This window comes from Nicotiana tomentosiformis, chromosome 8 (genome assembly GCF_000390325.3).
Source record: "Nicotiana tomentosiformis chromosome 8, ASM39032v3, whole genome shotgun sequence".
NCBI lineage: Eukaryota > Viridiplantae > Streptophyta > Magnoliopsida > Solanales > Solanaceae > Nicotiana > Nicotiana tomentosiformis.
This window is the reverse complement of record NC_090819.1, coordinates 123616983-123630389: the sequence shown is the minus strand read 5'-3', so window position 1 is coordinate 123630389 and position 13407 is coordinate 123616983. Positions and strand designations below refer to the sequence as shown.

The following is a 13407-nucleotide window of genomic DNA, read 5'->3' as shown; positions in this document are numbered from 1 at the left end:
TTTGGCGATTTCGGGAGTAGTCCCCGATTCTTGCTCATTTGACCTCACTATGGCTGGCTCCGTTCCGTGGGCAATTTCTCGGGGTGGACTGGGCTCCGGCCTACTTGGTAGCTGGGTTTGGCTCTGCAACTGAGCTATCGCTAGTTGTTGGGCTTGTAACATTTCAAAAATGATACGCAAGATGACGCCATTTTTCTCAATGTTATGGTTTTTTCAAGCTACAGACCGAGTGCCACCATGAATGCTATTTTCAGGTTCAGAATGTATGTTCGCCTCAATGGCCACATGCGAATTGATATCTATCGGTACTCAGATCCGAGCTCCAACGGCGTTGACAAGTGGTCTTTCGGTACTGGGTGTCAAGTTGTTGTTCTCATCTTGAAGACCAGCTTCGTTGTCGATAGGTAAGGCCATTTGATTGGTAGTTAGTCATTGCTAATCCGAAATCCGAGATACTTTCGGAAACAAGCGCAAAACGGTGTGTTTTTGCAGATTCGTATCAAATAATCATTGTTATCCTTAGCCCCACGGTGGGCGCCAAACTGGTTACCCGAAAAATGGATAGAGTTGAATTTGTACGTAGTTCTAAGGATATGTGGTATAGCTTAATACAAATCGTAAGGACAAATAGAAATATGAAATATGGATTGCAAAGAATGCAAAGTAAACAAGGTTTTAAAGAATATGATTTTTAGGACTAAGCAAGTTGAATCCATTTATGAAGCTTAAAAGAATAACTCTTCAATATAGGAGAATATGGTGCTTGAATTATAATGTAAGCCAAAAAAACTGCCCTCTACAGAAATGTAGCCATCCTCTTTATAGTAGAGGATACTACTTTATATATAATTAAAAATACATAGTGGAGAATCCATGATAAATGAGATTTTTTCTAATTTCCGCCGAGATTCTCTCCCTTAGTGTGTTTGCAACGGTTCTTGTCTGTGAGCTCGAACTCGATCGGCCTTGGTGTTGGTCGGTAGTGCTTCTAGAGCTCGATATGGACTCGGGATCAGGTGATGATTCGGACTCGGTCCTGGTTGGCCTCTTCCCCTTAAACTCGAAATCATCTCATCTTAGTTCGATTCGGACCCGAGCTCGATAATGACTTCGAACTCCGTGTTTGACCTATACCTGGAATTCGAAGCTTGTTTGTACCATCTTCAGAACCTATCTCGAAGTCTTACATCGATCCATTATGTTTCGACCTCGATCAATCATACGAAAGCTGAAATCTATTTCGACCATATACATAGTGCTCCAAATTTCATATGTCGTAATATAGTGATAATCTCGCAAGACTGACCCTCAAGGTGGGGTTGGTCAAATTAATTTTGGTTTTTGTGCTTAAAAATTCTGCATGTTTATGAAGTTAAGTTATTTGAATTGTGGCTTGTGAGAACAGAACACATATAGGTTTTGTTAGAGCCTATTTGGAAAGTCGGAATTGAATTTGGGTGTAATTACACAGTTTGGCATGTTTGTTTGGCCAAATAATTACTTGGTCAACATGAAATTGGGTGTAATTGGAGAGGTATAATTACACTTTCAAATTCTCAAGGGGGGATGAAAATTGGTGATAATTACATTATATAATTACAAGGTTACTTTTTAATTTGTTTCCTTTTTGTTTTTATTTTAATTTATTTTCTTTATAATTTTTTATTTTCATTATTTTAATTTTTTTTTTTTTGCTTTATAATTCTTTTTAAATTTTAAAATATATTTTTATTTGTACATTATTTATCTTTTATTTCTCTACCTTTACTTCTTGTGAATCCATGTAATTGCTCGTACATTTCATTTATTATTTATTTTATTTTATTCTTTTAGCATAATTGCGTTATTATTCTACTTTTTGAAACTACACCTCCTAATATTAGAAATAATGAGTCATTAACAAACTTGGCATATAATATGTGATGTCATTAAAGTAGAATTTCGTTGTTGAATGAGGCTATAAACTTATTATGTTTCCTAATCTTAAGTTGTATTGAAACTTATTTTTATTATGTTGAAATTTGACATATGTTAAACTAATTTTTTTTTTTGAATTTTGAAATTGTGTTATATTTATGGTTCCAATTTACATGTTTTAGTAGTATTGACTTGTTATTTCACATTGCATGTTGTTCATTTTTTAGTTAGAATTGATAGATTAGTTTTATCAAATATTTGAATAATGTTATGACACTATATTTATAAATACTACTCCATCCGTTTCAATTTATGTGAACCTGTTTGACTGGGCACGAAGTTTAAGAAAAAATAAAACCTTTTTGAATTTGTGGTCCTGAACAAGTCAAAAAGGGGTCCATAGTATTTGTGGTTATAAAAGCTTCTCATTAAGGGTAGAATTGAAAGTTTAAGCTAAATTATTTCCAAATTTAGAAAGGGGTCATTCTTTTTGGAACAAACCAAAAAGGAAATAGGTTCACATAAACTAGAACAGACGGAGTAAGTTATTTTATCAAACATGCATTCCATGGTGTTATTACAAAATGTATGTTTTTAGTTTTTATAATTAATTAAACTAAATATTATTAATTTGAAAAATATATATCAATTATTTTTACAATATTAGCTATAAATATATGATTACTAATTAATTTATATTCAAGAAAAAATATGCATCTTAAATACCAAATCTTATATTATTTATACTAATAAAAGTTATTTATAGGCATATATTTATCATATCAACTTTTAAAATTTGATAACTACTTTATTTAAAATTTAATCTAACTGTGTAATTACACTTGTGCAACCAAACAATACGCTTGTAGTTACACTTTTATTACGTTATGACAAAAAAATAAGTCGTCGTAATTACTAGATTGTATAATTACTACCTTAGTAATTACACTAATTCTAATTACCAATGACTTTCCAAACAGAGCCTTTGGTTCTAAATCATAGGCAAAGAAGACTCTCTAAGTGTCACACCCCTTTTCTACCCCAAAAAGATAATATGTGTGTTGATTGTGGGTTAAAGAGTTTTTTCAATTAAAGTGACAAACTTGAGTAGGGATTATTTTATTGTTCAGAGTCACTACTTGGAATTGATTTTTTTTGGGTGTTCCAAGTCACCTTTTAATTGAATCCCTAGTAAAAGGAAGGTTTGACTCTATTATTATTGGTCTGCGAAAACAAAGTTCAGGTAAGGAATTCTGTTGACCGGGGGAATGTGTAAGGCATTCCCCGAGTCCCGTGGTTCTAGCGCGGTCGCTTTATTGACTTAAAACTTAGCTTGAATTAATTTTGGACAAACTGTGATTTATATGATTTTCATGTTTTACCTATCCGCTTTTAATACTTGCTTTATTAGAATTGATAAAGAATGAGTTAAATAACAAGATATCGTAGCCACATTACGCAAGCAAATGCGTAGTCATGACAAGGATTATTAGCATGCTATGACTTTTGGGAAAATTACTACATTTGAGAAAATTAATTCTTTTTTTTTTAAATTTATTAGAAGTTAACTATCGCGCTACGCAAGCGAATCAGCGATTTTAGCAAAGAATTAACTAAAACTAATGGTTATGGTGTGAGGTTATTGAACTAATTTATTGAATGTTAAACTTTACGCTACGTAAGCGATTCCGTGAAGTTAAAAATGCGCTTACTAATTGCCTAGCATTTAAATTAATTCATTTTGTTAAAACTATTTATTTAATAAAGAAACTTAGTGTTTAAAAGACTGGGTCAAAACTTGTTTACTACTTTAAACTTGACAAATTCAAATTTTTCAGTAGGCTTGATGTTAAAAGAAATGGCCAGCAAATTTAAACCAAAGGTGATAGTGGCCTAAAATATTCTTAAAATTAATGTAAACCCAACTAGGACATGTAGCTAAAAAAATGCATTAATGAACATGGACTTCTAGACATATAACTGAGAAAAAATATATGCATCAAGCTCAACCAAACAGAAGTTCAAAATAGCAATAACACATTTAAGAAATTCTTTTACTGGTTCTCTCCTCTCTCCCGCACACTCATCACATACTATTCCCCAACTTCATTTTAACTTAACCAAGAAGAGAAGTATTACTATCAGTTATTTTTAGCACTAAGAGAAAAATTAAAATGACAAAACCACAAATACATAAAACCAAGGCAAAAGGAAACTAAACTATACATAATAATTCTAAAAGATGTTTCTTTTCCTTAACTAGATACACTTAACATAATGTTATTTGAGCTACACATATAAAGAAAAATGGGAGATCAACCAAATATTACAGATGTACATGCCGAAATATGACTATATGAATAACATGCTAAACATTCATTTATTCCAGTAAAGCACATCACGTGTAACCATAGAGCTGAAAAAGAGCTATATCCTCACCCATTGAATATAAAAATCTGCATTGCAAAGTTTAAGAAAATACCTGGATTGCAGAAAATAAATACAGCAGTGAAGAAATAGAGCTCAACAGGAAAAAAAAACAGCAGAAAACAACAGCAGTTTCGTGTTTAAACAGCCCGAAAACCTTAGAAGAAACCCAGAACCAGTTCTAAAGAAGACTTATACTTTTCTAAAAGTTTGCACTCTAAAATTTACTCACAAAGCTCACCATTTCAGCTTACTAAAGGGTGCTTTAGTTGCTAATTTTTTACTCTCCAAGTTGTATTTTTAGGGTGTAAAGACTGTCCAACAAATATGTGATCCAGTGTCCTGAAGTGAGGAAATAGCAGCCCCCTTAAATAGGTAAATAAAGTCACTTTTTAGTATAGATTTTGGTGCCCCAAAAATCTGTCAAAAAGACTGACTTTGTGTGCTAAACACTGTTCAAAATCTGTCCAAAATGTGAAAGGACAGCCTTAAAATCTGCTATGTCAGAAGCAAGGAGAAAAAAATATCATTTCAGCCACCCTACTAGTAAAAGGTAGGCTACTATTACCCTATTTTGTGATAAATAAACTTAAACTTCAGATTTTATCCATCAATACCAAACTACTTGCTCAACACAAATCAAACTTAAACAATTATGGACTGACAAAGTATGAACGAAACTAAAAATATAATCGAACTAAGTATCCAAACCAACTTGATTTGAATGAATTCGATTTTTGCAAGCTAATTACTAAACAAACAACTAAATTCACAAACTAAATGCTCAAACTAGAACGAGCATCGTTAACAATCGGACAACGACTAACAATAACTAAATAATCAACAAACTAAGTGAACGATTTAACTAATACACTAAAGATCATGTTTAAATCAATAACAATCTAACAAACCACTAAACTAAATAGAGATAACTAATTAAATAAAACTAACTTGAAACTCTAATTAACAAGAAACAACCAAAACAGAAAAATCAAAAATCAGAAACTAATCTATTAATATAAAAAATCAGAAATTAATTAAAGAGATGACGATTATACCTAACGAGTATGCTTGAAACTGGGCGAGCCACGAGAAAACTCCAGGGATGCCAAGAGGCGGTTGTCCGACTCCGAAACGCACATTTCTTTTGGGTAGATGCTAAAAAAAGAAATGAGTTTCAACATCTCGCCAAAAAAAACAAGTGTCTTTGAGTCAAACAGTAGCTAAAATAGGAGCTCGGGGCATTTTGGTGGTGGTGAGGCAGTGTGAGCGGCGGCGGGCAGTGGGCAGCGGGCCGACGGCGATGGGGATTTTAGGGGTGAAATGGGTAGGAAAAGATAGGTCTCGTGGAGCTCTATCCATTCATGTATGTATTGTAGGGTGGTGTTGGCCAGAGCTTCAAGAATTTGGGCCAAAACGTGGCGGCTAAAGCTTCCTAGATCTAAAATTCAAGGAGTTTGAGGGGGTTTTGAAGGAATTGGTTTGGAGATATGGGAATATGAGGTTGTGGAAATTACATGTTGTTAATTTGGAGGTGTTTGGAGGTAGTCCGCCGCCGGTGGGTAATTTTCGCCGGCGGTGGCGGTGGAGAGAAGAGAGAGAGAGAGAGAGAGAGAGAGAGAGAGAGAGAGAGAGAGAGAAGAGAGAAAGAGTTATGGGAGAATGAGGGAATTTTTTAGATTTTTGAGGCTTTAAATACCTCTTGAGAGATCAAATATGAACCATTAGATCAAGGTATGATCAATGTGTGAGATTTGATCTTGGGTCACTTAATGAAACGGCGTAGTTTAGGCAAAACTACGTCGTTTCAGACTCTTTCAAGGGCAGCCCCTTATCTTGCACTTTCGGCCAATTTCTCTTTCAAATTTGGCCCAATTTCTTTAATAATCCTACTTATTAAACTAAATTTACACAAACAAATAAATTAATTAAGTAACTTATTCAAATGATCAATTAACTAGATTAATTCACCAATTGAATAGTTAGTTAATTCCTAAAATGCACAAATAAAGAAAGAACTATTTTTTGGTATTTTTATGATAGGAAATATGCAATCAAAGACACAAAAATTGGAAAAAATAATTAAAGTAACAAAACACTAATGACTTCAGGAGGTGTTAAAACAGTACAAAAATTAGGTATTCATACTAAGCAAACGTGATATTTGAAAGCAATATATACGTACACGTGCAACCAGCTGAAGTTGTCCATTTTATTTTTCGCAGGTAATAAATAGCAATAAAACGTTGTCTATTTAATCAGCAAAAGTTAGAGAGTTACTAAGTAGAATCATTGCCTTCTTGCTTTGATAATGAAGTTGTCAAACTTGGTCCGACTAAAAATGCTCTTCAAATCGTACTGGATACGGCCCATTATCCACTTTAGCCCAAATGTTGCATTGCAAGTTGCATATCCCATTGATTGGATCAAAACTTATATGTTCTTGAATCCACTAGCTCAGCCACATCTCACCAGTACTTGAGCCTCCAACTCCGCACTCCACGACATTTTCCACCACCGCCTATGGCGGCGATTCTTGATTGAACATTCTCAAATTCGGATATCCGACAAGGGATTTGGATCCCACCCGAATGATTATACCCATACACCATCTCTGCCTCCCTCAACAAATCAGCAAACAACAGGTGATTAAAATATATAACATGCACCACAATTCTACATGTGTCATCTCTCTCCTCTCCAACGTACCCACCCAAGTGTCCCTTCGGTACACTCACTTTCTTCGACTCTATCGGCTCTTGCCCGACCCGAAAAAACCCGAATTGGGTTTCGGAAAACAGAGACTTTTTACTACATATTTTAGTAAGCGTAGACACTTACTCAGCTTCGAAATGGCTCTGCTGGCACATCCCTGTGACTTCACCCGCTTGTATCGTACTCTTCCTTTTGTTTTTTGGTTAATAAACCAGCTGAAAACTCTCACTAACCTCCTCCCAAGTTTGAAACCTCTTACTTTCTTCATAGTTCAAAATTGTCTAAACTTTATCTCACGAAACAAGTACTTACTATTTACTAGTAGTAGTTGTTTTATATAGGAAAAATGGGTTATCACACAAAATATCAGGAAGTAAATCCCACTGTTAAAGGAGATTTTTGTTCTTGGTCTGAGAAGTTGGAAGTACTGTTGTTTTTACACAAAGTTGTAATATAGAAGATTAAAGAGCAACTAATAGATAGAACGATGTTAATCTTTTGTGGAAAGTGGATAACTGCTTTTATGAGATATGTGACAAGTCATCAAACTTGGTGGAAGAATATATAGAGATTGAGAGTAGGGGGTGGGAGATAAGGGGATGGGGTGAGGTAAATGGTCGGCACATACGATGAGAAGTGATCCGAAATTGTTGGGACTTAATTAGAGAAATAAATATTTGAGGGACAAGGAAGAAAGGGTGATCAACTGAATAGTCGCTATCATCCTTCCTGGCTGTATGGAGTTTCAGGGGTCATGCGTAAAATCCCAAAAAATGTACAAATTTCAAAACAAAAAAAGAGGAAATCGAGTAATAATATTGTTTACCTTGAAAAAGATAACAATTGAATTTATACGCGATTTTAAAGATATGTGGACTAATTCAGTACAAGTGATTAATAGTGTTAGATGAGCAAATTAAAGATGAAATAAATGGCTAAACCAGTAGTAATATTGGGTCCGGGATCGATTACAAGCTTAATACTTAGTCTGCCTTCGGTTCGGAGCCAAACACTTACGAAGAACTATGAATAAAATCAAGAACTTTGAATAGCCATTGAAAGCAAAGAAAACAAATGTATATTGCCTTGATATGCACATTACAGTATCCTTTATGAATAACCAGCTCCCCCTTTATATAGTAGGGGAGTTTTACCTTAAGTACAATTCTAAAAAAGGTAAAAATCTTCCTTTTCGTTAATCACTGATCTACCGCTGATGCGGGCCGAGATTCATGCCGTGGTATCCAGTTAGACACGGATATCACAACCCTTTTGTTAATCATTCGTGGTTGTTCAGTAATGCACTCCGAGGTCTTGGAACTCGAACCGGACTCGGGGGGCATGGTCTCGATGGCTCCGAGGGCAGGTGTTTTTCTCGGGCCTTGATGCGAGAGGCTCCTGGCTTCGATTCCGATGTAGCCGATGTAGAAACAGTCGAGGCCCGCCTGAAGACCAATGCCGAATATGTGAGGCTGCTATCTCGAAGGGAGACCCTCGAAGAGATCCATGCCTGAGGCTTTGACCTGTCGGCCGAGATCGAGGAGGCAAAAAGACTTGAGGCTGAGACAAAGAAACTATCCGATCCCGAAGGTGCGGAGGGCTCCGAAGAATCCGAAGGCCCCGATGGTTCTGGTGACGAATCGGGCTCCAGTGAAGATCAGGCATGAATGCCTTAGGATTTTTTAGTTTTTGTGTTATGTACATATTTTTCGTTTATTTTGAGGCCGCTTTTGTTGGGACTTGTAAAAATATTCTGAAATATATAAAAAATTCCCTTTTGGCAATTTCAAGTCTCTACTTTTTAGCATCTTTTCACAATTTCTATTCTTGCAAATATTTTTAATGCCTTAGCATATAATCAAATGTAGTAATAAGTCATTCGTTTTTCGCAGGTCCAAACAGAACTTGGCCTCGATGTAATTTTTATTTGCTCGAAGCTTTGAAAACTCGGATGCTTAAGTGATTTTAGACGATGTTTTTGTCGAGGGTAGCCTTTTGGCAGGTTTTGAATTTTTATTGAAGGCCTTATGTTTTGATTACGGGATTTGGAAGTCTCCGAACCGTTTTTAGGGTGGCCGTAGCCTTTTAGATTTAGGAACTACCTAACGGGTTTTATGCCTCCGAGATTTGGTAGCCCGAGTTGCCCGAACTTTTTTTGAACGACAATCCTCGAGCGGGGTTAGCCCTTGGGTTCGATAGTTCTTGAATAGGGATAACCCTTAGGCTTGGGGGTAGCCCTTGGGCTCGATAGTACCCTAATAGGGATAGCCCTTAGGCTCGATGCTTTAAGAGGCAAAAATATGTAATAGCAAGGTGGGAACTTACTTTCATTTTTGTGTATAAAGTACATGATCGAAAGCGTATAAAAGCTTGTATTATGGTTAAGGTGGCCTACGCGGGCGTGGTTCACTTTGACCGTTTGGCCCTTATAATAGATTCTAACCACCGAGCCTAAGCTATTCAAGTATGAAGTTTCCTTCTTTCTTTGCTAAGAAGTCTAACCCGAGGGTGATGGCCCTCAGTATTTGAAGTCGATCTTGAGAGGGCTCAGATATTGTTGATGCGACCATTGACTCCGATTTAAAATCGGTCTTTGAATCTACGTTAGCATGATTTACTGTTGCCTCGTTAAAAATCTTGCCGAAAAATCCATTTGGGACAAAACCGGTCCAAGGGAAAAAGAGTGCAACGCGTGCTTTCAGACCTAATAGTCACATTCTCCTTCGGATGTTTCTTGCAAGCGTTAGTCTGATTCATAATATTATAAAAAGGTAAATGAGATCATACCTTAGCAGTAGTACCGCTTTAAGTGCGTCATGTTCCAGTTGTTCGGTAGTTGTGTACTATTTTCTGATTCTAGTTTGTACGAGCCTTTGTCGGTAATCTCGATGACTCGATATGGTCTTTCCCAATTCGGCCCCATCTTCCCCTCGTTCAGGTTCCGGGTGTATAGTGTTACTTTTTTTAACACCAAGTTCCCGATATTGAAGTGTCGGAGGTTGGCTCTTCGGTTGTAATACCTTTCTATCTGTTGTTTCTAGGCGGCAAACTGGACTAGGGCGGCCTCGCGTCTTTCATCCAATAGTTCCAGGCTCGTACTCATGGCCTCATCGTTTGATACTTCGGTCGCATATTGGAACCCGAGGCTCGGTTCTCCCACTTCGACCGGTATTAGCTCTTCAGCACCGTAAACCAATGCAAATGGAGTGGCCCCGGTACTAGATTTCGAGGTTGTACGGTATGTCCACAAGACTTCAGGTAAAATTTCCTTCTATTTCTCTTTGGCATCGGTGAATCTATTCTTTAGGTTTTGAAGTATGGTCTTGTTTGTAGATTCCGCATGTCCGTTCCCACTAGGGTGATAGGGTGTTGACAAGATCTTTTTGATTTTGTGATCTTCGAAAAACTTGTTTACCTTGCTGCCGATGAACTGCTTCTAGTTATCGCACACTATCTCGGCTGGTATCCCGACATATAATATGGTCCCAAATAAAGTCAATGACTTCTTTTTACCGGACCCTCTCGAATGCTTGAGCTTCGACCCATTTAGAGAAATAGTTGGTCATAAACAGTATGAATTGAGCCTTACCATGTGCCCATGGTAGGGGACCGACGATGTCTATTCCCCACTTCATGAACGACCATGGTGACAAGACCGAATGTAGTAGCTCTCTGGGTTGATGGATCATTGGTGCGTGTTTTTGACAGTCGTCACATATTCGCACAAAATCCTTTACATCTTTCTCCATGTCGATCTAGTAATAGCTGGCCCTGATTATCTTCTGAACCAAAGACTCCGCCCCCGAATGGTTTTCGCAAGTGCCTTCGTGAACTTCCCTCAAAACATATTCGGTATCTCCCGGCCCCAAGCATATGGCGAGGGGGGCGTCGAACATTCTTCTGAACAGAGTACCTTCGGACAGGCTGAACCTCGCTTCCTTTGTGCGTAGAGCTCTTAATTCTTTAGGAACCAAGGGCAACTTCCCAGTCTTTAATTAATCTATGTACTTGTTTCTCCAATCCTAAGTTAAACTTGTTGAGTTTATTTCGGCATGGCCTTCTTCCACTACCAATTTAATGAGATGTACGACCGTTCCTGAGCTGAATTCATCGTCATCAATTGATGACCCCAAGTTAGCCAGAGCATCGGCCTTGCTATTTTGATCTCGGGGTACGTATTGTAGGGTCCATTCCTTGAATTTTCGTAACGTTACCTGCAATTTGTCTAAATACCTTCGCATTTGATGGTAGGCTATAATCCCGTATTTTAGTCGCTTATTACACTCTAATTCACTGCACTTTACTTGTGTTGAGCTTTAATTAGTAGTATTTTTGCACTTATTGTGTGTTTTATGCCATGTATGAGTGATTTCAATTTATGTAGATGTTGTGGAGCTAATTCGAGCTATTTGGAGCTTTGAAGTCTGAGTAGAAACCCAAGCAATTAAGTCCGGATCACGTTCGGGGGTCGAAAAGCAAGTCTGGATGTCAAAAATTTGAAAAACTCATTTCTGACCACAATTTGCACTACCGCCCCGCGGGGCGCGAGGCAAAAAGTGGCAAGAAATCATATTTTGGCACGTTTTGGCATGTTTTGGAATTTCCTACATGCGTGCCGCATGGGGCGGCACGGCATGCGGCGCGGTAGCCCAAAAATATTAGAGTAACTTACCAATTTCGCTAAAAAGGGTAATTTTCTCCGTGGATTATTAAGGGATTGCTTAAATACACTGAAAAACATAATTTTTGAAATTTTTGACACAATTTCGACCTAAGGAGGCCAATGAGGCTAAGGAGGAGTTGGAAGAACACAAGCACAAGGATTTCATCATTTCTTCCTCACTCAAGATTTGGGTTTGGATTGAATTTATGTTTTCCTATACTTTAGTTACATTTGTGAAGAACTTCTCCATGTCTATGGAGTAGATCCTTTTGTGTTTTCATGGATTTGGTGTATCGATGATTGTTTGTGGATTATAACTCTATTTTTATGTATTTGAATCTTTTTTGGAAGATTTAATTATTACATCTCTATTCACTTGTTCTTGTAATCGAAAGAGGCATAACTTGTGATATATTTATATTATATTGTTGGTTGAGTTCATAGATTCTTCTAAGTAATCAAAATAAGCTAGCTGAATCATTGATTAAATCTAGTTAGGAGAATAATCGAAACAGATTTTTCTAAAGACCGATCCACAATGCATTCTTGCATATCTTCACAGTGCTTAAATTGGTTCATTTCGTGAGGTTAAGACTTAATCGAGAGATGAGTTTTTGCTGAACGTTTGAACTAATAATAGAGTGAATTCGAGAGACTCGCTTGAGATTGGAAGTGAATTATCTAGTGTTAGATCCCGATCAATTATCTTGCACCTATCTTGTCAAAACCTATCTTCGCCCATTAATAACCTTAGTTGTTCATTCCTTGTTTCGATAGTCAATAGTCAATAGCTTTAGATTCTTAGTTAATTTCAATTCTTAGTCATATAGATCTAATTTGTTGATCCTCTTGGATAGCAATCAAGCTAGAAACTACGAGAATACTATTTAAATTCAATCCATGTGGACACGATATTATACTATACTATCTTTGACTAGCGAGCATAATTTAAGTGTGTGTTTTGCGTTCGTCAGCATTCATTCCTCTTTTACTTCAAACGTCCCATTGACTTGATTTACCACGTGGAGGGAATCGCACTTAGCTTCGACTACCTCGGCCCCCAGGCTTTTAGCGAATTCGAGACCTGCAATTATGGCCTCATACTCGGCCTCATTGTTAATCAATTTCACAGTTCTAATAGATTGCCTACCTACGTTACCCGTAGGTGACTTCAACACGATGTCGAGTCCGAACCCGTTTTCATCTGAGGCATCGTCTGTAAAGAGGGTCCAAATTCCCGAGGAAGTCCTCGAGGTTAATAACAACTCTTTTTCGACTTCGGGTATTAAGGCCGGCGTAAAGTCGGCCATAACGTCTGCCAAAATTTGTTATTTAATGGCAGATCGGGGTGGATATTTGATATTGTACCCGCTAATTTCTACAGCCCATTTAGCCAGCCGGCTCGAAAGCTTGGGTATATGCATTATGTTCCTTAGTGGATAAGAAGTTACGACGCATATGGGGTGGAATTTAAAGTACTACTTTAACTTTCTGGAGGCGCTTAGCAAAGCGAGCACCAATTTTACCAGGTGAGGATACCTTGTTTCGGCCTCGCCTAGAGTTCTACTAACATAATAGATAGGAAATTGCGTACCTTCCTCTTCCCGGACTAGGACTGCACTCATCGCTACCTCGAATACTGCCAAGTACAGGTACAACTGTTTGTCCGCCTTCGGGGTATGGAG

At 37.3% G+C, this 13407-nt stretch overlaps 1 long non-coding RNA gene across 1 annotated transcript; it reads right to left on the bottom strand.

The window, feature by feature from the left end:
* Positions 1 to 3806: 3806 nt before the first annotated feature.
* Positions 3807 to 7853, bottom strand: LOC117274962 (uncharacterized). Its single transcript, XR_004505121.2, has 2 exons — positions 5403 to 7853; positions 3807 to 4373 (listed from the first exon to the last, which is right to left on the bottom strand). It is a non-coding gene; the product is annotated as an uncharacterized lncRNA (long non-coding RNA).
* Positions 7854 to 13407: the final 5554 nt, after the last annotated feature.